General features: G+C 38.3%; 1 long non-coding RNA gene across 1 annotated transcript; it reads left to right on the top strand.

Annotated features, from left to right (window-relative positions):
• The first annotated feature begins 237 nt into the window (after nt 1-237).
• On the top strand, nt 238-24822 carry LOC119824055. Its single transcript, XR_005287015.1, has 4 exons — nt 238-366; nt 22726-22762; nt 23562-23597; nt 24742-24822. It is a non-coding gene; the product is annotated as an uncharacterized LOC119824055 (long non-coding RNA).
• Nucleotides 24823-25246: the final 424 nt, after the last annotated feature.

The raw sequence follows: 25246 nt of genomic DNA, 5'->3' as shown, positions 1-25246 counted from the left end.
CTGAAATAATTCATAAAATGATTGCACTTCTGGGTAGCTTCTCTTTCAAAATAATGTCCTGCCAACTTGGATGTCCCCAGCACAAATTCCAATTTGCTCGAACAAACAAAATGAGAGATCAATTCTGTGAGTCCTCACTGAGAAACCCCATGGGTCCCTGTGGTGTATCAACTCCCTCTTCAGAATAAATCAATAAGCTCAACTTTGTCCCAGCACAGGAGTGTTCCTGTGGCCTCTGATCAGAGGGTATCAACATGTAGAAGGCTTTAATCTTGCAAAACCTTTTCTCTTGTTGCAACGTGCAATTCCTTACTACTTGAATTATGGAAAGAACTAAACATAAAAATAGATTCATTGTCCAAAGAGGTAAGAAGGGTAGCTTTCATTTTTTATAATGGCTTTGGGAATATTTCAGTTTTTATTTGTGTGCTATGATTTGAAATCTTGTGACTTACAGCACCAGAGTAAAGAAATGAAGAGTTTATAAATAGATTTTTCACCATACTCAATCTTTTGACACCAAGAAGAAAGTCGCTTTCTTCCTTTTTATCTGCCACCAATTCATTTGGATACTATTTTAAAATAAAAGAAAGCCTAGATGCCAACTGAGGTGAAAGTAAATGCAAAATACGACACTAGATAAACCACACCTTTTCTTTTACTAGATGGTTATATTGAATAAGAGAAAACTCATTTCTTCCTCCATTAAAAACCAATTCTTTACTATTTGGCATATAAAGCATTTTTCTATTTATTGGAGGTGCAGTGATGAATGAGGCAGATAGTTTTTATCTCTCGAGAATTGGTATGGGAAACGAGAAGACAGTTGAACACATATTCGAGTGATTTTAAGGGAAAGTAAACCCTGTGAAAATCATAAATCAAGTTAAAAGGTCAGAGATTAATTGATGGAAGCAAGGGGGAGAACTAACTTTGATGAGATCCATGGTCAGGGAATCAATCTTTAAAGGGGACATTTGTGTATAGACATGAATGGAGCATAAAGGTTTTGAAATCCTGATAAGCCTAGCCATACTAATCAATAGTAAGAAAGACACTGTCTGGAAGACCCTAAGCCTGGGGAGGGAGATGAGATTAAAGAGGTAGGCAAAGGACAGAAGAGTTATGGTGTGCCATGAGAAGGATTTGTACTTTACTCTAGGTACCTTGGAAAGATGTTGGCAAGGGAATTACGTGATCTGAACCATTTGACTACATGTGGACTGTGGAGAAAAAAGAGGGGGGGGGGTCAATGAGGAGGCAACTAAACCTAGCAGGTTCAACCAAGGAAGTCCCTTCCAAGTATTTAAGGGCTAAGGTCTGTTATAGCAGGTTTTATTTAATAATATCTGTGCCATTTTGGCATTGGATATGACATTTCCATTGTGCATGGTTAATGAGATCTATGAACATATTTGATTTTTTTTCTAGATTTGGTTGGACAGTATGCATAATAAGTATTGATCTTTTTAAGGGCATTGGATCTCTGTTTTCCTGATGACTTCTCCCTTTGCAGTCTTGCCTTTACATAGGGTTTTTATTGTTATGTTAGAAGAAATGACGTGTTGTTATAATTTGAGGAGCCATGGAAGAATGGGAAAATAATCATTTAAGAAACCCACGAAGTAAGAGCTAACCGGACTTCCTGATGCATTGGGTATGAACTGTGGACTATACGAAAGGATTGCAGCTGGTTCCTATTCACCCCAGCTAACCAGACTTCCTGATGCATTGGGTATGAACTGTGGACTATACGAAAGGATTGCAGCTCGTTCCTATTCACCCCAGCTAACCGGACTTCCTGATGCATTGGGTATGAACTGTGGACTATACGAAAGGATTGCAGCTGGTTGAACTGTAGACTATACGAAAGGATTGCAGCTGGTTCCCATTCACCCCAGGATTAACGAGCAGTGGCATCACTAATTGAAATTGGGGAAAATTTAGCATAAAAACTCAGATCGAGCTTTCTCTTGGGGTATGCTATGTTTACAAAATGTTACCGTGCTACGCCAAGTATAGAAACACAAAAGGAAGGAAATATTTGTATGCTTTAGGCTCATGAAAAGACAGCTCAAGTCTGTGTAGCCAGTTCCACTTAAAAGACTCTAGGTTTTTAAGGACTAGGGTTTTCTATTGCAGAACTTATTTAATAATATCCGAGCCCTTTTTTTGTAGTCACCATTTCCAGCCTGCCATGCCCAGTTAATCTAAATTAAATTAGAAACATCTCTGATCTTCATTATTCCATAGATGTAATAAACATCGTTTCTTTCCTGGTCCCTTAGATTCTATGTCCTAAAGACTTCTTCCTCTGGCGTCCGACTTATTAAAGTTATTTTTATTCTGCTTTGAGTATTAAAGATGTACATTGCAACTATAATTCCAGGAAGAAATGTTTTGAAGAAATGACTAGGTTATAGGAGATCTGTGGAATTAGAATTGGGAGGTAGATGTAAATGAAATCAAAACAGAGTAGACGAGACACACAGTGAACGTGGAGCAGAGGAAGGACTCTCAGAGAAAGCAGAAGTAATTGTTTGGGGTCGTAGCCTATCTGATTGTGATGCAACATTTATCCACTTTATAATACTATCAAAAGAATGATACCACAAACTTCAAATGGGGAAAATATTAGCAAAAGAGTTTGGAAAAAAATCTGCTCTCTGAAAGCATATAATGAAAAGTTCTGTATCATTTGATTTTAGTGTGAATGGAGAATGCTGTATAAGAAGCCTTACAGTTTTCAAAAATATTTAAACAAATAAAAGAGAAAACTGGAAAATAGACTTACAGTTCAGAAAAGTAGGGAGCAAAAAGCACAGCTTTTGGGGCTAGAGAGATGGTCCGACAGTTAAAAGTGCTTGCTTGCTGCTCTTAGCAGAGGACTTCAGCATGGTGCCCGTACTACTGCTCCCAAGTACTAATCACAAACACCTGTAACTCCAGCTCTAGGAGATGCAGTGCCTTCATCTGTCCTCCCCAGGCACCTGCATCCACATGACTCAAACTGTTGGCTGACCCTATTTCTGGAGAGATTCACCCCAGAGAGTAAATTATAGGTGGAAGTTTTTGCAGCCATTCAGTCCCAACAAAACACAAAGAGGCTTATATTAATTATAAACTGGTTGGCCTATTAGCTCAGGACTATCACCAACTAGCTTTCAAAACTTAAATCAACCCTCAATTCTTATCTATGTTTAGCCACGCACCTTTCCTCAGCGCAAAATTTTCATCAAGTTTCTCTGCATCTGGGTGGCAACTGCAGGCTGAGTCTTTCCTCTTCCCTGAATTCTCTTAGTCTGGTTGCCCCACCTATAATTCATGCCTGGCTACTGGTCAATCAGCACTTTATTAAACCAATATGAGTGACAAATCTTTACAGTACATAAAAGCATTATCCTACAGAAGTGAATTGCAAACAGATTTAGATACCACCAAGGTCCAATTTGGTGAATCAATGAATTTTTGGGTGATGGGTATTTTATAGGGACAGAAATGACACTAAGACAGCTGTATTATCAAAACCACATCCTAGTATGGATAACACTTCATGAAAATTGGAATCCTAGAGCTTACTGCATAACTTGCAGGCAACTCAGTGAGTCAGAGAAAGTCTCTTCCAGGTGTCCTGGCTGTTTTGTACATTTTTCAGTAGCTCGTCTTGTCTGAGATTGTCTCTAAGCAGTCATTGCTGCTCATTTAAACTCAGAGAGGGTGGGGAACCTAATGACACTTGTCAGTTTCAGATATCTCTTTGCTATCTATAGAACCAGATCTCACCTACATCGCCCAGAATGTTTATCACAAAGATGTTCTTGTACTTTTACTAGTAGCCACATTTTGATTAATGAGTGTGTGCGCGCACATGTATGTGGGGGTGGGGTTGGTGTACATGCTATGGCATGTATGTGAAGGTTAGAGCACAGTTACTGGGAGTTACTTCTCTTCTACCAACTTGTGGGATATAGATACTGAACTTAAATGATAAGACTTGTGTATAAGTGCCTCTACCCACCAAGTCATCTTGCTGGCCCAGAATCTACATTTTAAAAAGGTAAATTTAATTTTAATACTCTATTTTACTTAACTTCGTTAGCCAAAATTATCATCATGATAATATATAAGTCTGAAATATAATTAGTGTGACCTTTTAATAGTCTTATTCATATTAAAGTTGAAATTCAGTGTATGTTTTGCATTTAAAGTACATCTCAGCTTTTTCTACTAATATTTTCATTATTGTGTGGACACATGTAGTTAGTTGCTGCCATGTTGAAAAACACAGTAAAGCATTACTTTAAGATGAACAACTCAAATCAAATTACTCAATACTGGGATTTTTTTAAAAGGACCTGTAGTGCTATAGGATATCTTGGTCTCTCATTGTGTAACTATTTTCTTCCTTTTCTTTCCTTTTCTGCACTCTCAGAAGAAAAATAAAAAGAAATTAAAGGAAACTAGTCCATCCAGTCATGCAGAAAAAAGTTACTCTTCTCAGCCCTGAGCTCATTTTCCAACTTTTCTTTCAAATAATTCAGTTATTGATTTGCTGGGAACTGTGTACAAATGGTCTCCAACTTAAGATGAGACATCTTGTGTTCTGGTTTGGTTATTTTCTTTTGTTTGGCAGGTTTTCTTTCCATTTTTGTGGCTTTGTTCTTTGACTTCATATATGTGTGAAAGCATCATATATTGACTAGAAACTGTAATTTGAGTGTAATCTCTTCCCAGGTTAGTGCTGTGCTGATGAGTACATTTTAGCAATGCTAAGAGAGAGAGGCATTGTTTCCAGTTAGCCTTGGGAAAGCTTCTATACCCTGGGTGCATTGTTCTGCTAAGCTAAGATGTGTAGTAGCTAAGGTGCATTGGGTATGTTTTTTAGTTACAGTATTTTCAATTTACGACTTTACTGGGACATAGCACCCATCCAATAGCTAAGGGTTCTAGGGGAGAACCAACTACTGCATTGTCCTAAACCAATATAATTCCTAGGTGTATTTTAAATAGTTAATCTTATGCCCGCTAATAAATGTAGCTCTCACCCCTCATCAAGCTTCTTTTTGTAGCAGATGCATGCTACTATAGAGATCCAAAGATGATCGCAATGCAGATCAAGTGATGGTTGGATGCTATAACTCAGGTGGTATATGTACAAGACAAACCCACACCTAAGACTCAGATAGCATCACACAAGAAAGGGCAAAATACTGTAGGAGCCAGGGGAGTAGGATGCCTGCTGCAAGATAGTGTTTTCTAGATGTGACACCGATGTTGCACTCAATCAATGTCAGGGTTATGGTTCTCTAAAGAAGATATGTGAAAGGACAAGAGCAGTTGATGTGTCAATATGAACAGGAGAAGTTTTACAACGTCCCACATCCAGATGCAGAGCTAGAGGCAATCAATATGTGTGGAGAGGAGAATAATCAGTCTTTTCCAGGATGACTCCCTGATAGGTCAGTCAACCCTCACCCCAGAATCTCATGGATTTTGGGCAAGCAGTCTACCAATAACTACATTCTAAATCTTCTTTTCTGATTATGAAAATTTCACCTTGGATTCTTGTTACTGTCTATATGTAATTCCTCTCAGATGTGACATTCTTAAATGTTTACTGGGAACTCTTGGATTTGATTCATCTTTGTATAACAAAGGCATTTATAGTCACTTTTATGTACCTAATAATAATCCATATGTTTCACTTACATTGTTTTAATTCTTTCAGTAACCATAGTAAGAAGTGAGTTATTAGATGGGAAAAGAGGTAGAGAGGTTAGGTCATTTGATTTCATTAACTCATTTAGAAAGTCTCAGATGTTGAAATTATTTACTTCAAAAATTTGCTAGTTTAATATCTGACAGCTATATTCACAATGATAAGATGTGCAACATCTCAAAAAACTTAACTGAAAAAATTCCAGAGTACCAGGAGTAGAGATCACTCAGAGGTGAGGTTCAGAATTTCTAATGTTATCTTCTAGAAAAACAGACACGAATTTAATGTATAAGCTTTTTAATATAGGCAATTTGACTAATTAGATTATTAATGGCTCACATATTTAACAGAGGTCCATTGCAGAGAGTGTCATACTACACCTTATGACTTTTCTTACAAATTTCAAATATTAGACAAAACACATTTTAGTCTCTTTGGTCTTTTTAATGGTTTCTGAATTATCTGCAGGACACTTTGATTTCTTTATAGAGTCTCAAATGTGTCCATCATTAAATCAAAATCACACTTTACATCAAATTTAAATTGTCAATTTGATATGAGCTAGAGTGGTGTGGGAAGTCCTTCTGTATATGTGTTGCTTTTATTGGTTAATAAAGAGTGGCTCAACAGAATATAGCCAGACTAGAAGAGAGCTATATCGAGAGAGAGTAGGCGGAGTCAGAGAGACGCCATGGAGCCAAAAGAGAAGATGCACGCCACCAGCTGGAACCTTGTTGGTAGGCTACAAGCCTCATGGTAAAATATAAAATAATAGAAAGGGGTTAAGTTAAGCTATCAGTTAGCCATAAATATGCTTTAGCTTTTGGCCAAACAGTATTGCAATTCATAAAGATTCCCGTGTGATTATTTTGGGAGTCTGGGCCGCCGGGAAACAAACAAACAGCTTCTGCCAACACTAGAGAGTACTTAATTGAGAAAAAGCCTTCATCTGATTGCCTTTAGACAAGTCTGTGGGGATGTTTTCTTAACTAATGATTGCTGTAGAGGGCTAGTCCAATGGACAAATGGGCCTGGGTGGCGTAAGAAATAGGGCCGAGCAAGTCAAGAGAGCAAGCCAGTAAACAGCATCCCTCCATGGGTTCTGCTTCAGTTCTTCCCTCTACATTCCTGGCTTGAGTCCTGTTTTGCTTCCACTGATAATTAATTATAACTTGCTATCCAAACAATCCCTTTCCTCCTTGGGTTGCTTTGGTTACATTAGTATCATATCACATCAGTAGAAAGTAAACTAGAAAGAATATTTTCATTGATTTTTAAGGCATTTGTTCTCAACCTTCATCACAGGAAGAATACAGTACCTTCTGCAAGGTATATATATATTGGATAAAACACTCAGTTTTAGATATGAGAAGGGCTTCATTAAGTTGTGGAGTGAAGCTTCATATCTCTATCTCTATATTTTCACTTCATTACTTGAAAGATAAGCTCCACTGAGAGAGCATCGGGATTAGGTAGATCACCTCTATAAACATCAGCATGATTTTCTCTTGACATGTTGAATTTGAGCTGTCTCATGACGGAGGGTATCAGAACCTCCTGATCTGTAATTAGACCCACTGTTCCTTATGCCTCTAGGCCCTGCACACTGAGGGTACCAGAGAGAAGCATGTCAGAGCTCTGACTGCTGATCTGAAAAGGTCTCTTGATGTAGCTGCAGAATGTGCTCCACTGTCAGAACGTTAAGGGATTCTTTAGAGAAACTCTCAGAGATTAGCTTGAGCCCTATGGCACTTCCCCAGGCATTTCAATTTAGAAAACCTGGTTGTCAAATGTGTGGATTCATCAAACCAAATCTTACAGTAAACTTCAATGTTTTCTATTACCTCACAGAGTGTAACAAGTGCTGTAGTTCACGTACTAGATGCAAAGTTTGTCCTTGGGAATTTCCCCAAATGCGTCTGTGAAGATAAAACATGGGAAAACTGCAACAGGAACAATCCAGTTAGAATTCATCGCTCTCCTTATGCACTTTTGCCATTGATACCGTTTCATTTCTGTTGTTGTGGAAACAACCTGAGGACAAAGCCACATAGAGGAGAGAAGGGCTCGTTTTAGTTTACAGTTCCAGGTTACAGTGCATTGTTGCAGAAAATTAAGGCAAGAACTTAAAATACTACACTCACAGTCAAGAGCAGAGAGAGAATCCATGCACAGTCTTCGCTGACTTGGACACCATTTTTCACTCTTACATGGCTTGGGGCCCAGTCCTAGGGAACGGCGTGACCCACAGTGGGATGAGTCTTCCATCACTGACTAACAACCAAGGTTGTCCTCCAAGATATGCCCATAGGCCAACTTGATTTAGTGAATTCCTCATGAAGACTCTATTTGCAGATGCTTCTGGGTTGTGTCATGTTGACAGTCTGCACCAGTCATGCATCTGGAATCACAGAGCCTACAGAATGAATCTATCTATCTATCTATCTATCTATCTATCTATCTATCTATCTATCTATCATCTATCTATCTATCATCTACCTGTCTGTCTGTCTGTCTGTCTGTCTATCATCTATCTATCTATCTATCTATCTATCTATCTATCTATCTATCTATCTATCTATCCATCCATCTATCATCTATCTATCTATCTATCTATCTATCTATCTATCATCTATCTATCTATCTATCTATCTATCTATCTATCTATCTATCTATCTATCTATCATCTACCTGTCTGTCTGTCTGTCTGTCTATCTATCATCTATCTATCTATCTATCTATCTATCTATCTATCTATCTATCTATCTATCTATCATCTATCTATCTATCCATCTATCATCTATCTATCTATCATCTATCTATCTATCTATCTATCTATCATCTATCTATCATCTATCTATCTATCTATCTATCTATCTATCTATCTATCTATCTATCTATCATCTATCATTTATCTATCATCTATCTATCTATCTATCATCTATCTATCTATCTATCTATCTATCTATCTATCTATCTATCTATCATCTATCTATCTATCTATCATCTATCTATCTATCTATCTATCTATCTATCTATCTATCTATCTATCTATCATCTATCATTTGTCTGTCTGTCTGTATAAATGGAAATTTATTGAAGTGACTGATAAGCTTCAGTCCAGCAATGGGTATCTGTGAATGGAAAGCATAAGAGTCCAGTAGTTGCTCAGTTCCACAAGACTGAATGTCTCAGCTGGTCTTCTGTATGTATTGACAAGGTGACGTTAAGCAGGTGAAGAATGAACACTCTTCCTTCCTACTTCCATTGTCCTTAGATAGGCTTCAGGGAAGGAAGGCGTGGCCCTGATTAAGAGTGTACCTTCCCACCTCAAGATCCCTATTAAAGAGCTGTGTCATCCTGCCTCAAGATCTGAATCACAATTATGTCTTTCATTCCTGGATTATAGTTCATTTCAGATAAAGTGCAGTTGACAACCAAGAACAGCCATCACAATTTGATGCACAATCATATCTCCTTATGTCATGATTAATTTCCAAATGAAACCAAGAATCAGGTCATAATAACACTTAAACTATATAACTATCCCATATCCAATTACAAATGTGTTATATATCTAACCAGGCCATGATTACACCTAACATGATATAACTATCCCTTGTACAACTAACTACAAAGGCATTGTAAGTTTAGAATAGATAGGGGGGTCATCTTTCTAGTAACTCAAACTTACAAATGCTAACTTAATTGATGTTACAATGTATGATAAGGGAATTGAAAGAAAACACAAATATCTGTACAAATGCATTCTTAACAAATACAGCAGAAGAACTCAAGTCAATTATAATCCTCATTTCTGTAACTGATCATATGGCCTTAGATGGTATTTAGAACTCCCTCCTCTACTACACACTCTGCAATTCCTCCTCCCTCTGCAAGCAGTTCAGCAGACTCTGGCTCTTTTGCTACAGGAGTGACCCTTACCTTCATTCTTGGTGGGTCTGTGACCTTTAGCATCCTGCCTGGATTAGGCTGTTATAGCTTCCCATTGATTTTAATCACAGGATATAGTATCACCAAGAGACACCTTAAAGGATTTCCTGTACTCCAAACATAATCTTTCTTACTTCCATTCTGGAGAGGCAATCCAATTTCCCCATGGTAATCTGGATCTATCATCCCTCCTAACACTGTTATCCCTTTCTTAGCTTATTGGTTTAAGGGCATTAGAAGCCAAAAGTGACCAGGGGGAAACCTGAGCTTCCAGTTCAATGGAATGTTTGCTGTGGCTCCTGGCAAGAGCACTCCCTCTGTGGAAACAAAACTTTTTAGGCCATCAGAATTAAGGGTTGCAGGAATAGGAAGCAAACACTCTTTCAGTGGGCTACAGGGTGACAGTAAGGGGAAATAAATACTCCCCTTTTCACCACTTTATAGTGGATTTGATAACACCCAGTTCATGATGGGCAGCTCAGCTTACTTGGTAACTTAGTGTCCCATTGTCAAATTTTCGGTTTCCACTAAGGTCCAATAGCAAGCCAAGGGCTTTCTTTCCAAAGGAGAATAGTTGTTCTCAGATGGCATTATTGCCTTGCTCCAAAATCTCATTTATTTTTGTGATCCACCTGTACTAGCCTGCCAAAGGCATTCCTAACTGCCACTAGCACCTCAGGTACCATAGGGTCTGCTGAATCCTATGGTACAATGGTAGAACAGCCTGAACAGCAGCCTGGACCTGTTGATGAGCTTGTTCTTTCCTGTTCGAGGCCCCAAACAAAGCTAGCAGCTTTTCTTACTCACTTGGTATATGGGGCAGGGTAACACACCCAAGTGGGGAATGTACTGTCTCCAGAATCCAAATAGGCCCACTAAACATTGTGTTTCTTTCTTAGTTGTGAGAAGGGCTAGATGCAATAGCTTATCCCTCACCTTAGAAGAACTATCTCGGCATGTCCCACACCACTGGACTCCTGAGAATTTCATTGAGGTAGAAGGTCCTTGTGTTTTGGTTGGATTTACTTTCCATTTTCTGATAAGCATATGTGTTGCCAATGAATTCAAAGTGGTTTCTGTCTTCTACTTATTTGATCCAATCAGCATAATGTCACCAATATAGTGTACCAGTGTGATATCTACTGGAAGAGACAGACAATCAAGATCCCTTCGAACTACATTATGACTCAGGACAGTAGAGTTAATATATGCCTGAGGCAAAATTGTAAAGATGTACTGTTGACAATTGAAAGCAATTTGCTTCTGGTGGTCTTTACAGACATTACTAATAAAAAGGCAGTTTCTAAGTTAATGGCTGCATATTATGCATACCACATATTATGAGATGTGTTAATTTACTCCCTGTACCATTACATATGGTACAGCACCTGCAATTGGAGTTACTACCTGACTGGGTTTTCAATAGTCAACGGTCATTCTTCATGATCCATCTGTCTTCTGCACTGGTCAGAGAGAAGAGATAAAGGGAATATGGCGGAAACCACCACCCCTGAACCTTTCAAGTTCTTGATGGTGGCACTAATTTCTGCAGTTCCTTTAGGGATGCAAGACTGGTTTTGATTGACTACTTCCTTTGGCAGCAGCAACTCTAAAGGCTTCCATTTAGACTTTTCAACCATAATAACCCTCACTCCACAGGTCAGGAAAGCAATGTGAGGATTCTGCAAGCTTCTAAGTACATATATCTAAATTATTCATTCTGGAACTGGGGAAATAACCACAGGATGAGTTTGGGGACCTACTGGACCTACTGTGAGTTGGACATCAGCCAAAATTCCATTAACCACCTGGTCTCCATAAGCTCCTGCTTTAATTGGAGGACCACAATGTTACTTGGGACCTCCCAGAATTAGTGTGAATTCTGAACCAATACTCAACAAACCCCAGAAAATCTGATTATTTCCCTTCCCATCAAGTGTACAGTTATCCTTTTAGGAGGCCATAGTTTCTTTTTGGAAGGGATGGGAAAAAGGCTAATTGTAAAACTATTTAGTATCTTATTAGGGTCCTACCTAAAGTGAACATGGCCACCCTTTCATTCAATGGGTTGTGGGTCTGTAAACTGGCAAAAGATTGGAAATTGATTCATGGCAGGGATTGCTTTTTGTTATGATCCTGTGCAGCCTTTTTTTTCATTTTTTTTTCTTTGAGAATTTTTCTGTTTATACACAGATCAGACAGAAGTGCTGTAGAGTTTTTTTTTTTTTTTTCCAATCTATTTCATGCTTGGAAGCACCATGATTGATTAGCCAGTTTCAAATGTCCAAATGAGTCATGCCACTATAAAATTCACCTTGCCTGTGTTGACCTTTATGGGTTTGGTCATTATGAATATTGTTTTTTTCTGTGTTGCTCATTATAATAACTATGATCCTATTGCCTTTGGTGATTCAATGCTGCCACCTGTCCCCGGCTATTTGAGCCAAATTAAAACCATTACATTTAATTCATCCAATCGAGCAGCAGCATCTCCAACCCTCGGGTCTGGCACAAGGAAAAAACCAGAACTCTTCAACTATGCTGGTGCCCCTCTTGCTATTTTATGGCTTACAGTGTTTGTGAAGGGCATGTCTTTGGGCCTTTCCGTTGCGGATGGTCTTAGTCAGTGTTTGTATTGTGTGAAGAGACACTGTGGGCACGGAAACTCCTATAAAAGAACACATTTATTGGGGTGGCTCACTCACAGGTCAGAAGTTCAGTCCATTCCACCATGGTGAAACTTGGTGGCATGCAGGCAGTGATATCTTGAGCATAGGAGACCTCAAAGCCCACCTCCACAGTGACACTCTTCCTCCAGCAAGGCTACATGTCCCATTAATGCCACTCCCTTTGGGGCCATTTTCTTTCAAAGCACCACATGAAGGATTGGGTTTTACAGAGCATACCTATTCTGACATTACAGTTTCCTGGAGATTTAAAATGCCTTCATCAACTCTAACCTAAGGGATATCAGGCATTTCCAACACCTTTTCAGTAGGCCATCTTTTGATAAACTCTTCAATCAACCATTCAAACAAATTTTTGATACCTTTTTTTCAACTGCGCAAGCTTCCATATTAAACTGAGACTCTCCACTCAGAGTCCATATTAATATACTCAGTCTGATTTAGTTTTATTTTTATTTTTTTTCTTTTTTCTTTTTTTGGTTTTTCGAGACAGGGTTTCTCTGCAGCTTTTTAGAGCCTGTCCTGGAACTAGCTCTTGTAGACCAGGCTGGCCTCGAACTCACAGAGATCTGCCTGCCTCTGCCTCCCGAGTGCTGGGATTAAAGGCATGCGCCACCACCGCCTGGCTTAGTTTTATTTTTTTTACCCTATCCCACACCCTTAACATGCATTTCCACAAATATTCCCCAGAATTATGCTTGACTAAATTAGCAAATCATTAAGCTCCTTAGTAGTATAGTTTATACCGCATGGACTACACTTTCTTCCTTCCCTCTAAAAGCCAGCTTTTACCTTGAGTCTGGTTATAGGTCTAGAGGCAATAACTGGTGGGCCGTAAGGAACACAGTATTGTCCTACCTGGGATTTTCTTTAGAAAAGTCACTGCTGGTTTAGCAGACACTGAAGGATTAATTTCCTCAGTGAAAGCTTTAAAAAGGAATATTTCAAGGGGTGGGGCTAAGGCCATTATTTCCTCAAGCAAGATAAATCCCTGAGAATCCGAGGCTTCAAAATTCTCAGTTTCAATAGTCCTCCCACACTTCCCCATCCCAAGTTGCGGCATCCCATTCTCTACCTATTAATGCCCTGACTTTAACTGTTGGCACCCTCTGAGGCTGAGACTAAAATGTGTGCTATAATTCAGCCAACCTTATAATGAGGCCTTTGGTTTGATTTTCCATCACTGAAGTTCCGGGGCTGCTGGAGAGAAGTGTAACATGCCCAATAAAAACCAAGAGATAGATATTGGGGTTCAAACTGAAGATCAGAAAAGCAAAGAAGCCAATTTACTAGAGTACTTTTTCCTCTATGAAATCTTCAGACTAAAAAGAGAGCAAATTTCTGTCTCATCCTACCTTATCTTCCTCTCTAGTGCTGGGATTATAGGCATGCACCACCATTGCCTGGCCTCCATTGCTAACTAATGTGGCTGCTGGGATTAAAGGTGTGTGCCACCACTGCCTGGCCTGTATAGCTGACTAGTGTGGCTGCTTTGCGCCCATTTTCTCACCAAATCTGCTGCCGGTGATGATGAAGATGTGTGGCCTATTGCTCCTGCATAGAACAGTAAATCAGTTCACCTGTAAAGATTTGCTAGCCATTATTGAAGTCATTTATTTTCTCAGATGCTGGGAGTTGTACCAAAAATACTTTTCCAGTACCCTTCAAGTTACTAGTAATTATATCTGTTATTTTTGCACTTAGAATGATATAGTTTAATCCAGTGAACTAAGAATGGAGGTAAGATTCAAAACAAAAATAATTTTGACATAACTTTGTCAGGATACTTTTATAAAATTCTGTCTCTCATCCATTTCATATGTTTTAAATAAATTTTGTCAAAACTGGGGGCTTTAGGCTCTTAATTAAATTAATAGAAAAATCTCCATTCTGTTTGTTATCAGAAAAGCCTATACTAAATCACGTTCTCAGCTTGTTGAGAAGAAATGTAGCTTCATCTTCTGAGTAATGCCTTAACACATGCTTCAACAACTACTGAAAAACCAATTATGAATGCTTCTCGAGTGATAGATTCCCCAACATGGTCTGTTCTCATTTAAAATGATATAGAACCAGAAGTAAGCAACAAGGCAGTTTTTAGAAGTTATAAACCAATAAATCATCTTACCACAATGCCACTTTGTTATAATGTAATTACATGTAACATTCAATGTAATGAATAACTACTATCAATAGCTGTGAAGAAAGGGTATAACAAACATATCTCTCTTTCCTAAATGGGTTTGTAGATATGCAATGACATGTCTTCAGAGGGTTGGAACTCTTGAATATCATGTATAGATATTAAAATCCCTATCAAAACTTGGACAAATTTAATTTTTCTCTGAATTTTGTGAAAGAAATGTTTCTATTGCTAATCTGGTGGGGCAACTAGCATGTAACTGCATGTTAATTATATTATATTATATTTTAAATTATGTCATAGGATATATAAAATGTTGACCCTTTATAAAATAAAGCATCACAAAAGTATAATAAATATTTTAAAGTCTGGTTTGATATATTTTAATGACTTTATTGAATGATGAACACTAAATTAAAACAAATCACATAAAAACTTTCTATGTGGAATTCAATTTCTACTACAACTGCAAAAATGTTCCAGACAACTAAAAATTAAAAACCAAAACCAAAACCAACAACAAAAATTGTGTGCCATTAAGATACAACACTCCAGCAAAAATAAAATGGTTCTTTCATTGATTCAAATTATGAATGTCTGAAAAATTGCTAATTTTAGGAGTGTAAATTTTAGCTTCTTGTGTTTCTTTTAAATTTTTAATTAGTTAAAATGCAAATATTATTATTCTTTGAAAATTTCATATATGTATGCAATATATTTTTGATTTTATCCATCTTCTTCTACCTATTTTCAACTTTTCCCAGACTCCTAAACCCATATCCCTTCTGACTGCAATGTCCTATTTTTATTATTATTTACTATATTTACTATTATTATTATTATAAGTTCCCTGAGTCCAATGAATGTTGAACAAATGCAAATAGCTCTAGGGTCATCCACCAGACTATAGACAGCCTATCAGCAAACGTGTCTCCAAAGACAATGGATTCTCCCTTCCTCAGCAGCTGCCACTCGACAATAGCTCCTTAGCTAGAAGTGGGGCCCTCTGGCATCCATGCTGGAATTTTGACTGGTTTGAATTTATGCAGGTCTTATGCAGGGATCCACAACTGCTGTGAATTCATGTATACATCAGCCTCGTCATGTCCAGGACTCTGAGTGTCATATTCCCTGAAACGTTGATGTGGGAAGGCTGATACAGCTAACTCCGTTGGGCTAAGCATTCATAGTCACTTAGTGTCAGGACATTGGCAAGTAATAGATCTCTGTCAACGCTTAATTGCTTTATATACCTCATTTGTTTTATATTTTCATACACATCTATTATGGAGTCAAAATACATGTTTCTACCCCCTCAACAATTAGTTTTAACCTGAAAAAATTCATAGCAATAACATTGAAAACTAGGATATCAAGAAAAGATGCAACATTTATTTCCATAAATTGAATCTCTTCTTGGATATCCCGTTTTTGCCATGAGTCATGGAGATCCTGTGGCTATGGTTCCATGGGACCAGTCCCTTCACTCATTCTAGCAGGTCATAGATGGGGTAGATGTCGGGGTGAACCAACTCAAAGGCCTGATTGTGTGTCTGTCTGGTAGCTGAGTTGGTCAGTCTGGACCTCTGAGACCACCTTCTCCAATGAGGGATGAAGCCAGCTCTCCCACATCCATATTGAAGGGTGGAGCCAGCTTTCCTATGAGGGGTGGGGCCATCTCTCCCACACCGGAGTCAACATGGGTCAGCTCTTCCAGGGCCAGTGAAGAATGAAATCTTCTCTGAATGTCTCTCAGACTTCTACATGCATGGTTTGAATGGGCTCCCATGTTAACACAGGCAGAATATTGACACATACCTCAGTTGCAGCAGGACCATGGACCCAGATGTGGCCTTCAGCAGCAGCTTGGGCCCAGATGTTGCCATGACCCGGAGTAGCATCCCAAGTCACTCAGATCTTTATGGGGCCCAGATTCTAACATGGCCCCAGGTGGTGGCCCAGACCCTGGTCATCTACATGGCCCTGAATGATAGCAGCAGCCACTGATATTAACACAATGTAAAGGAAGAACTTAGAAGTCTTCATTCCCGTTCACAACAAGAAGTGGTAGAATACATTGAACACTGAATGTCTATGACTTTCTTTATGGCCCCAAGGCAAAGTGTATGTTCAAATCTAGAAAACAAGATGGATAAGTAAAGCCAGGCTGAGATTTGCTTGCTTGGAGCAGACTGGGAGGATGTCATCATAAAGCACAAAGCATTGCAAATCTCCAAGGAGTCCTTTGAGGGAAGAAAGGAACCTAGGATGGAAGGAGGACTTCAACTTCCCTACAAGGCACAAAACAGCCTTACTGAAAAAACAAAAAGAGATGAACTAAGCGACACTGCAAACGAGTGGAAATCAATGGGCTAAAGGCAAAAAGACCTGCACGAAAGCTCTACAGTTTAGTTGATAAAGTTGTGTTTTACAGAGACATGAGCCAATGACTTGAAGTTATTATCCAAGCTTACTGTGATTGAATAGCTTAGTAACAGGAAGGCAGATGGGTGTAACCAGATTTTTACTGTTTGAGATAGAGGTTTAGGTGAACAAGGGGAGATGTCTAAATTAATGGATTGAAGTTGGAGGTTTGGCTACAAATTCATGCTTACTTCAACGTGAAAGACTTTATCTCTGTCTATCCCTATATATGCTAAAATGCACAGACCACACACACACTCTTTCTCTCTTTTTCTCTTTAAATTTTCTTCCTTTTTAAATTTTTGTATGGAAAACCTAGAAATAATGACATCATCTCTCAGTATACCTAACACCACCCAGTTTATATATGTGTGTGTGTGTGTGTGTGTGTGTGTGTGTGTTATTTCAATAGAAAGGACCATTTTTCTTTATGAGTGAATATTTCTAGGACTGGGATAGAATATATACAGTATAATCCTGAAGCATCTTGCAAGGACAGAAATCAGAAATAGTGTAGGGTTAAAAGTAAAATAAGCCCCCTTTCAACAGGCAATGGTGAGGGAAATTTTAAAGGAGGTAGAAAAGCTGAAAGAGATTATAACAAACTCAGCAATGACACAATTATAATTTTATTATGACTTCTGATAATACTGGCAGGAATGCAAGATAAAGGATCATTTCTCAGGACCTGGTCACAACCTGGAAACAGATAACTTAGTCCAAAAGCATAGATAGGATGATAGGCTGCAACCCTGTACAGTCTTTCCCCCATTAACCCCCCAATCTCCTGCCAGTCATGGTTCCACAACTTCCTACAACAGCACTGTCATGTTAAGTACATGAACTTGTGGGAGCATCTCATATTTGAACCATACCAGCCATGGGGGAGCGATGGTTATATGATTACCTGGAATACGCAGAGGTTAGAGAAGATCTAACAGATGATAACAGATGGCTTGAGGACCTGGTTCAAAGCAGCAAAAAAATTGAAAAAAGAGAAAAAGAAGGGAACAAGCATTTCAAGCAGAGAAAACTGCATGTGTAAAGGCCTACTAGTCACATCTGGCCTGATGAAATTTAAAGGAAGGAGAAAGGACTGCGTTTTGAAATGAAAAGGTGTGGTTGTGTGGTGGAGTGGGCCAAAGAGGCACACTTCAAAGAGAACATTTAAGATCTTTATCATTTGTCCTCAGAGCATTGAAGGTCATTTTGAAATTTTAACTGAAAAACTAATGCCATCGTTGGAGAAGAACTTGGATGAAGTTTAGAATGTAGATTAAAGGAGGAAAGATGTGAATATTTGGGCTATAGCAGTGAAGAGGCCAGCACACTGGTCCAGGTCAGATGATGGGGGCTTATCCAGAAACAGAGAGTAGGCGAGAGAGAGGATGGAAACATAGTCCTGCTTCTACTGAGCTAGCGGTCTGAACATGAACAAGTCCCTGACCTTTCTTGTTCCATTAAAGCACCTCTTGATAATGACATTCAGGGAAGAATCCACTTAATGTTCACCTCTTAAAAACACCGTATTACAGATTAGCAATACTTGGGTGTTGTTTAAAATAACATTATCTCTTATGTCATAAAATTGATGGGTAATTTTCCTCCTTATAAAAGCATTGTGTTTTCCTCTGATCTTCATATTTTTCAAAAAGGTTTTAGCACTGAGAACCTAAAAACAGATCTTAAAGAAGGACAAGGAAGGAAGGAAGGCTAAATAAGTTGAAACTATTTACCTTACACACAGATATTAGGCAATGATTTGATGACTGCTTTTGGGGGGAACTGTAGTTACAGGAAATGATGCAGCCAATTATTTCTCTCTTTTCATGGTGGCTTTACAGCTAAGAGATGGCTTAAATTGCTAGGAAGACATTGCAAAATATGAATAAACATTATCAAATGCAAAATTCCCATGCCTAAGTCTCAAACTACATAGGAGAACAGCTTACTTTGTGTTCTGCATTTTCCTTCATGATAGTGACCCAGATAGTCAGATAGTCAGATAGTGACCCAGAAGACACCTGAAGGTCTCATCCATCCCTTTTATATCTTGAGAGAAGGATTAGTGTTTATAGATTCTCAATTGGTGACAGCTGCTTTCATTTTACTTCTTAATCCTTACCTTAATGTGTCAAGAGTTCCTCCCTCATAGCTGCCAAACACTTGTTTCTTCATACCTTAGGAGGCCATCTTTCTGGATGTGAAGAGAATAACAACTGGGCCCTCAAAACTGCTTGTTGATCCTTTTACATGCTGCAATTATGTTCTAGATTCAAGATTGTAATAGGAGTCTGCTTGTTTGTTCATGGCTCCTCAGCCCCGAAATAACCATACAAAAACTATATTATTTGCAATACTGTTTGGCCAATAGCTTAAGTGTATTTCTGGCTAACTCATCTTAAATTAACCCATCTCCATTAATCTGTGTATTGCCATAAGTCTGTGGCTTACTGGGTAAAGTTCCAGCATCTGTCTTTGGCAGGGCTACATGGCTTCTCACTGACTCCACCTTCCTTCTTCCAGCATTTAGTTTAGTTTTCCCACCTAGCTGACTTCTTCCTTGCCATAGGCCAAAGCAGTTTCTTTACCCATTAACCAATAAAAGCAACACATAGACAGAAGGATCTCCCATTGGCACCCCAACATGTGCTAGCTAAATCCACATAAAACCTGACAAGACTTAAAAAGGAATTCTAGAAAAAAAAAGTTAAGCATTTTTTGGGGGTGGGTGGGCTCTGTTTTCTAAAAGCAAACAAAGGCAAGGTTTTTTTTAAAGAGACAGTTTCCTGACTCAGCAGTAGCAGCAAAAACCATATGGTTTCAAAATGGCGGCTTCCTAGGCTGTGCTGCCAGCACAAATTCTGGATCTTTCAGGAGGCTGAGCATTTAAATGGGTTCTGTGAGCAGAGTGCTACAAACTGCTTAATGGCACAACATAAACCTGCTGCATACTTGGAACTGGAGCAGTGTGTGCTGCTTGCAGAGGCAGTGAACATGCATTCACCAAGTTCAACTAGGCAGAGCCAAAAGGCAAATCAGTCTTGGTCCTAGTCATGCCGCTGCTTAGCTTTTTAAGAAGCACTTAGCATTTTAGGAAACAATCCTGGTCAGAAAAGGATTACACATACACAATAAAAACAAATTCAGATGAAAAAGACCTCTAAATGGATCACAGTGTTAGATAAATCTATATAGGCTTGGGAGAGAGAAGAAAAAGAGTATAAAGAGTTATAAAAGGAAGTAAATGGTTTATAATAAAAAAATAAAACAAAGTCCTTAAAGAGACAGAGTAAACTTGTAGAAAAAGTAATAAAAGAATAAAGAAAATAAGCAACATAAAGATGGAATATACACAGAGAGTCTGGATTATGTATATCGTTGTGTTTTCTTTGAATTTCTTGACTGCAGAGAGGTGTTTGATTCTGGGGGCTGCTAAGCTAAACCAACACATATGTTTTAAAGGTTTCTTGACTTCAAAATTTGAATCTAAGGATATATTGCTTTGGAAAAGAGGTTCTTCTTTTGTTTCCACGGAGGATGAGAGCCTGTGGATTGCTTCCAGACTAATGTTGTTTGATGGAACAAGACCCTTGAAGGATCACCTTGAACACCTCTCAAAAAATTGCTTTGCCCAATAAACAGCAGGAAGAAGTTTGAATAATGACTATGCCCATATTCCCAAATATTGCTTATAAAGGTTTGTTTACATTTAAATGGGGGATATACTACAGAGATGGATATTTTGCATTGGTATGGATTTTGGTCTATTGATACTGTGTATATGTATTTCTGCTTTTGATTAAGGTATTGTGTTTGTGCAGCTCATTTAAAAATGTAATGTATAAATAAGAAATATAAATTAGTAGATAATCATCTATAATAGTTTTGTAGTCATGTTAGTTAGGTTTTCTAGATATATAGAGATATATTTCAGTTAGATAGGCATTCTTCAAATTTTTCAGGGACCTTCAGAATATGGCATTTAAATGTTTTAAGAATTTAGGACATTTTTTGACATGAGACACATCTGCTCCTGGCAGCACCAATTACTTCAAGAGGAAGATGGGTGTCAAAGAGGCTCTTTATGGAGTTTTCTAGCCATTTGGGCAAGAAATTGCTCTTGCCTGAACTACTTGATGCTATGCTGTAGAAACTGGACATGCAGGACCCACAGAGAAATGACTGCTGAACTTGCATAAAAATAAGATCATTTTTCAGAGTTTCTGCTTCATGAAAGAATCTGCTAGACATTCTGCTGGACACAGAAGAAAGTAACTGACATACTGCCAATATAGGCAGAACTGTCTTTGATATTTCCTGCTTTATGGGAAAGTCAGATACTATGGGCCTGTAGGCTGAAGATGGATGTTCCAATGATACAGAAGAACATTGGATGACTGTCCAGACAGCAAGATGTCTCTGTCAATTCTAGAGTTTTGGAAGTTGCCTACAATGCACTACCTGTTTACTTAGGTAATATTATCTCCTACTGGAGTCTTTGATGGACTTGAAGAACAGATAGTTACAGTTATAGTTTTTGTTAGTTATCATAAAAGATAAAGTAGATATAAACATTGTAACTGTAATTCTTGCTTGATAACTGTTTTATATATGTAACTTTACTATATTAAAGTTAAAACCTTTCTTTTTATTTAAAAAGAAAAAGGGAGGCAATGTGAGATTCCCCTCTGTATGTTGTGAATACCATTGGTTAATAAAGAAACTGGCTTAGGCCTGTTCAGGGCAAGGGAAAACTAAACTGAATGATGGGAAGAAGAAGGCAGAGTCAGGGATAAGCCATGTTGCCCCACCCGAGACTGACATCGGAACTTTACCCAGTAAGCCACAACCATGTGGTGATACACAGGTTAATGGAAATGGGCTAGTTTAGGATATAAGAGTTAGGAATACACTTAAGCAATTGGCCAAACAGTATTGCAAACAATATGATTTCTGTGTGACTCTTTCAGGACTGAGCAGCTAGGAACTAACTAGTGGCCTCCCACTACACAAGGCTGCAAAATAGATCCTTTTTCCTTCTTTCTGCTTGGTGGTGAAATTCAGTTTCCCAGCTTAGAGTTCAGATTCCATAGTCATCTCTCTCCTTTCATTCTTCTCCCTGTATTCTTGTGTGACATCTGAGATTGGGGTAGGTGTGGAATTATGGTCAATGTGACACCAAGAAATGGCCTGATGAGAATTTTCTACCCTTGCTTTATGACCCAACTTGTCTGTCTTTATGGGTGTTTTAGTTCTATCATGTAGAAGTTTCTTTCCTGCCCAGTCCTGCAAACTTTCAGTCTCAAAGAAACACAGAGGCTTATATTAATTATGAACTGTTCGGCCAATGACTTATGTATATTCCTAGCTAGCTTTTACACCTTAAATTAACCTACTTCTATTAATCTGTGTATTGCCACAAAGCTGTGGCTTACTGGTAAGGTTCTGCTATCTTTCTGCATCGGTAACTACATGGTGTCTCCTTGACTCTGCCTGTTCTCTCTCTCTATATATATATAATCTGTTTAGATTTCCTGCCTGGCTTTATCGTGCTAAGCCATTGTCCAAAACAGCTTTATTATCAAGCAATAAAAATAACACATATATATTAAGACATCTTACATGACTACCATCTCTGGGGACCTGCACCTGCTGGTGTTGTACCTCCCTTTGCCTTTAATCATCTGTGCATCAGAGACTATATTTGAGTCATCTCGACCCCTAACTTTCTCCTGGTCCAGTGCTCGCTTCTATGTCACTCTTGGATACTAATGTTTAGCTATTTAACTCCCCAGATGCCTTGTCATGTGGCTGGAGATCTTGAGATGTAAGGTAAGTGTGTCAGTTCACCCCGTTTTTCTACTCTATAGAAATGTGTGGTTGAGGGACTTCTCCCAGGTTATGTAGTCTTTTTGAATCAACGCCTAAGAAGCAGGGCTGGTATTTCTTAACTGACTCGCTGATTGAGGACAGAATTAAGTACAGGAGGGTTGGTGAGATGGCTCAATGAGGAAAGATGCTTGCTATCAAGCCTGATGAACCATACTTGTTGCAAGCAGAGAATTGTTTCCAGTAAGTTGTCCAAAGCTCTCCAAGCTTGTGCTCTCTAGCACATGAACTGCTCCATAGATAGATAGATAGATAGATAGATAGATAGATAGATAGATGGACAAATAGACAGACAGATGGGTAAATAGAAAGAGATAGACATATAGATGAATGACAGATAGATGGATAGATAAAAAGATAGATACATACATGATAGATAGAAAGATAGAAAGACAGACAGACAGATAGACAGACAGACAGAGTGGATAAATAAATAAGTAAATAATTTTCCCTGCATGCACAGGCTTGAAACATTCTTTCTGTGAGTGAATCTGTTTGAGTAGTCCCACATTCTTCTCTATTCCATGTTTTGAATTTTTTGAACTTCGCTTTTTATTAGTTAAGCCAAACTTAGTAGTCGCCAACTCACCAGAATATTCTCAGACAAAAACTAAGCCAACACAAACTATTATGTCTTTCAAGTGCCTAGCTACTGCTGTAAAGACCACTGTGGAAACAAAACCTCAGATTTTGACATTGTTTTTTTTTTTTTTATTAATTCGCTTTGTATTTACTCTCCTAGGTATGAAAATGTCAACAACATTTTGGTTTGTTTCAGGTAACTAAATATTGAAATGTAATATATACATGGAAGAGCACACACAGAAACAATGAAGGATACCTAGTTACAAAGACCAATGAGCCAATATCCCCACCAAGAAACAAGACATTACGAGTACCCTAGGAACTCGGTAGACACTCCCTTCCAGACATCACTTTACTTTGAAAGGAACCATTGGTCCTCTGTCTAGTATGGTAATGCATCCTACATTGCAACTTACATACATGAAAGCATAGAGGATACATTTTGTGTTTAGTTTTCTTAGAGTACTATTAAAATTGTGAGAAGTATACACATTGCTATTGTACCCGCAATTTGTTCATTTCCACAACTGTTTTTGTTGTTGGTGGATAATTAAGTCATTTCCAACAGGGGTTATTGCAAATAATACTAAGTTCATTCTTTGAAATTTGATTTGACCTTAAGTGTGTACATTCAAGTTTCTACTGGGTACACTTTTAAGCTTAAAACATCATGTTACATGTTTAGTCAGTATGCTTTATTTTTACGACATTAAATTTTTTCTGCCTCAATGTCTTGCCTTTCTTTAATGCCTTCTCCATAGTGTTTATGGAATATTGTTTCCAAAAAATCCTACCCAAACCCAGTCATTTTATTTTTAAACCACTTCCATTGTATCTTATTGCTTTGGGAATTAATCTCAAACGACTGCCATGCATGGTCCACAGAGCCTTCTGTAACTTGGCATCTGCTTTTCTCATGTTTCATCTTTTGTTCAAGCTAAACCTTGTTCACTTTTCCCTCAGGGCTCCTTCATAAACAGCTTCCTTTCCAGTAAACACTGCTTCTTGCCATCTTGTGCTCTTCTGTCTTTCAATTTCTCACCATTGCTGGGCCTGATGAAGGCCAACTGAGCCTTCCAGTCATAGCTTGTCATTGTTGAGATAACACAGACATCCGAATTGTCAGATGGAGAGCATCCTGCAAACAGCAGCGTTCAAGTGAAACATGATTTTAGAACATGTGGTGGAACCTCTGAGGGTCTAAGTGGTAGCTTGTGATAGGATTTATACAGTTGGCACCATTTCCGTTCTGGGGTATTACCTTATATTTTCATTAAATAGACAGTTGTATGGGAAAATTTTAGTGAAATATTTTTTTTTCTGATTGAAATTTTCAGATTTTTAATAGTAAGCCACCTGGGAAAATCAACCAACACATCACCAAGAAGAGTTCTCTCATAGAAAATGCCAGAGGGTAATTCATTATTGTATTTGCATGATGATCGACAGTGTCACCTCTTCCTAGAAATTTGCTTATGAGACTTTCCTCCTCTTCTAGGAGTAGATTATCTGCAGACCTACTGATAATCCCTCCCTTCTTCACCATCTCATGTAAACAAGGCTAGCCATCTTAACCCAGGCAGGTGTCCCTTCTGTGTTTCTGGAGTTTCCTCAATACTATGAATCCCATGAAAATGATGTTTGTATAGGTTTTACTTATGACTGTAGACATAGGCTAGCATCTAATTAGCAACATTTTAAAGCGCAACAGTACTTGTGAATTGCTGAGCTGCTCAATTCTGTTTGCTTAAACTATTGTCATTTGCTCAGTCTATGCAGACACGTTGCTTTGAGTTTCCTGAATAAAGTTGAGAAATAGTTAACACTGATGGATGAATTGTA

This window comes from Arvicola amphibius, chromosome 9, assembly GCF_903992535.2.
Source record: "Arvicola amphibius chromosome 9, mArvAmp1.2, whole genome shotgun sequence".
NCBI lineage: Eukaryota > Metazoa > Chordata > Mammalia > Rodentia > Cricetidae > Arvicola > Arvicola amphibius.
This window is presented reverse-complemented; position numbering and strand designations above follow the sequence as displayed.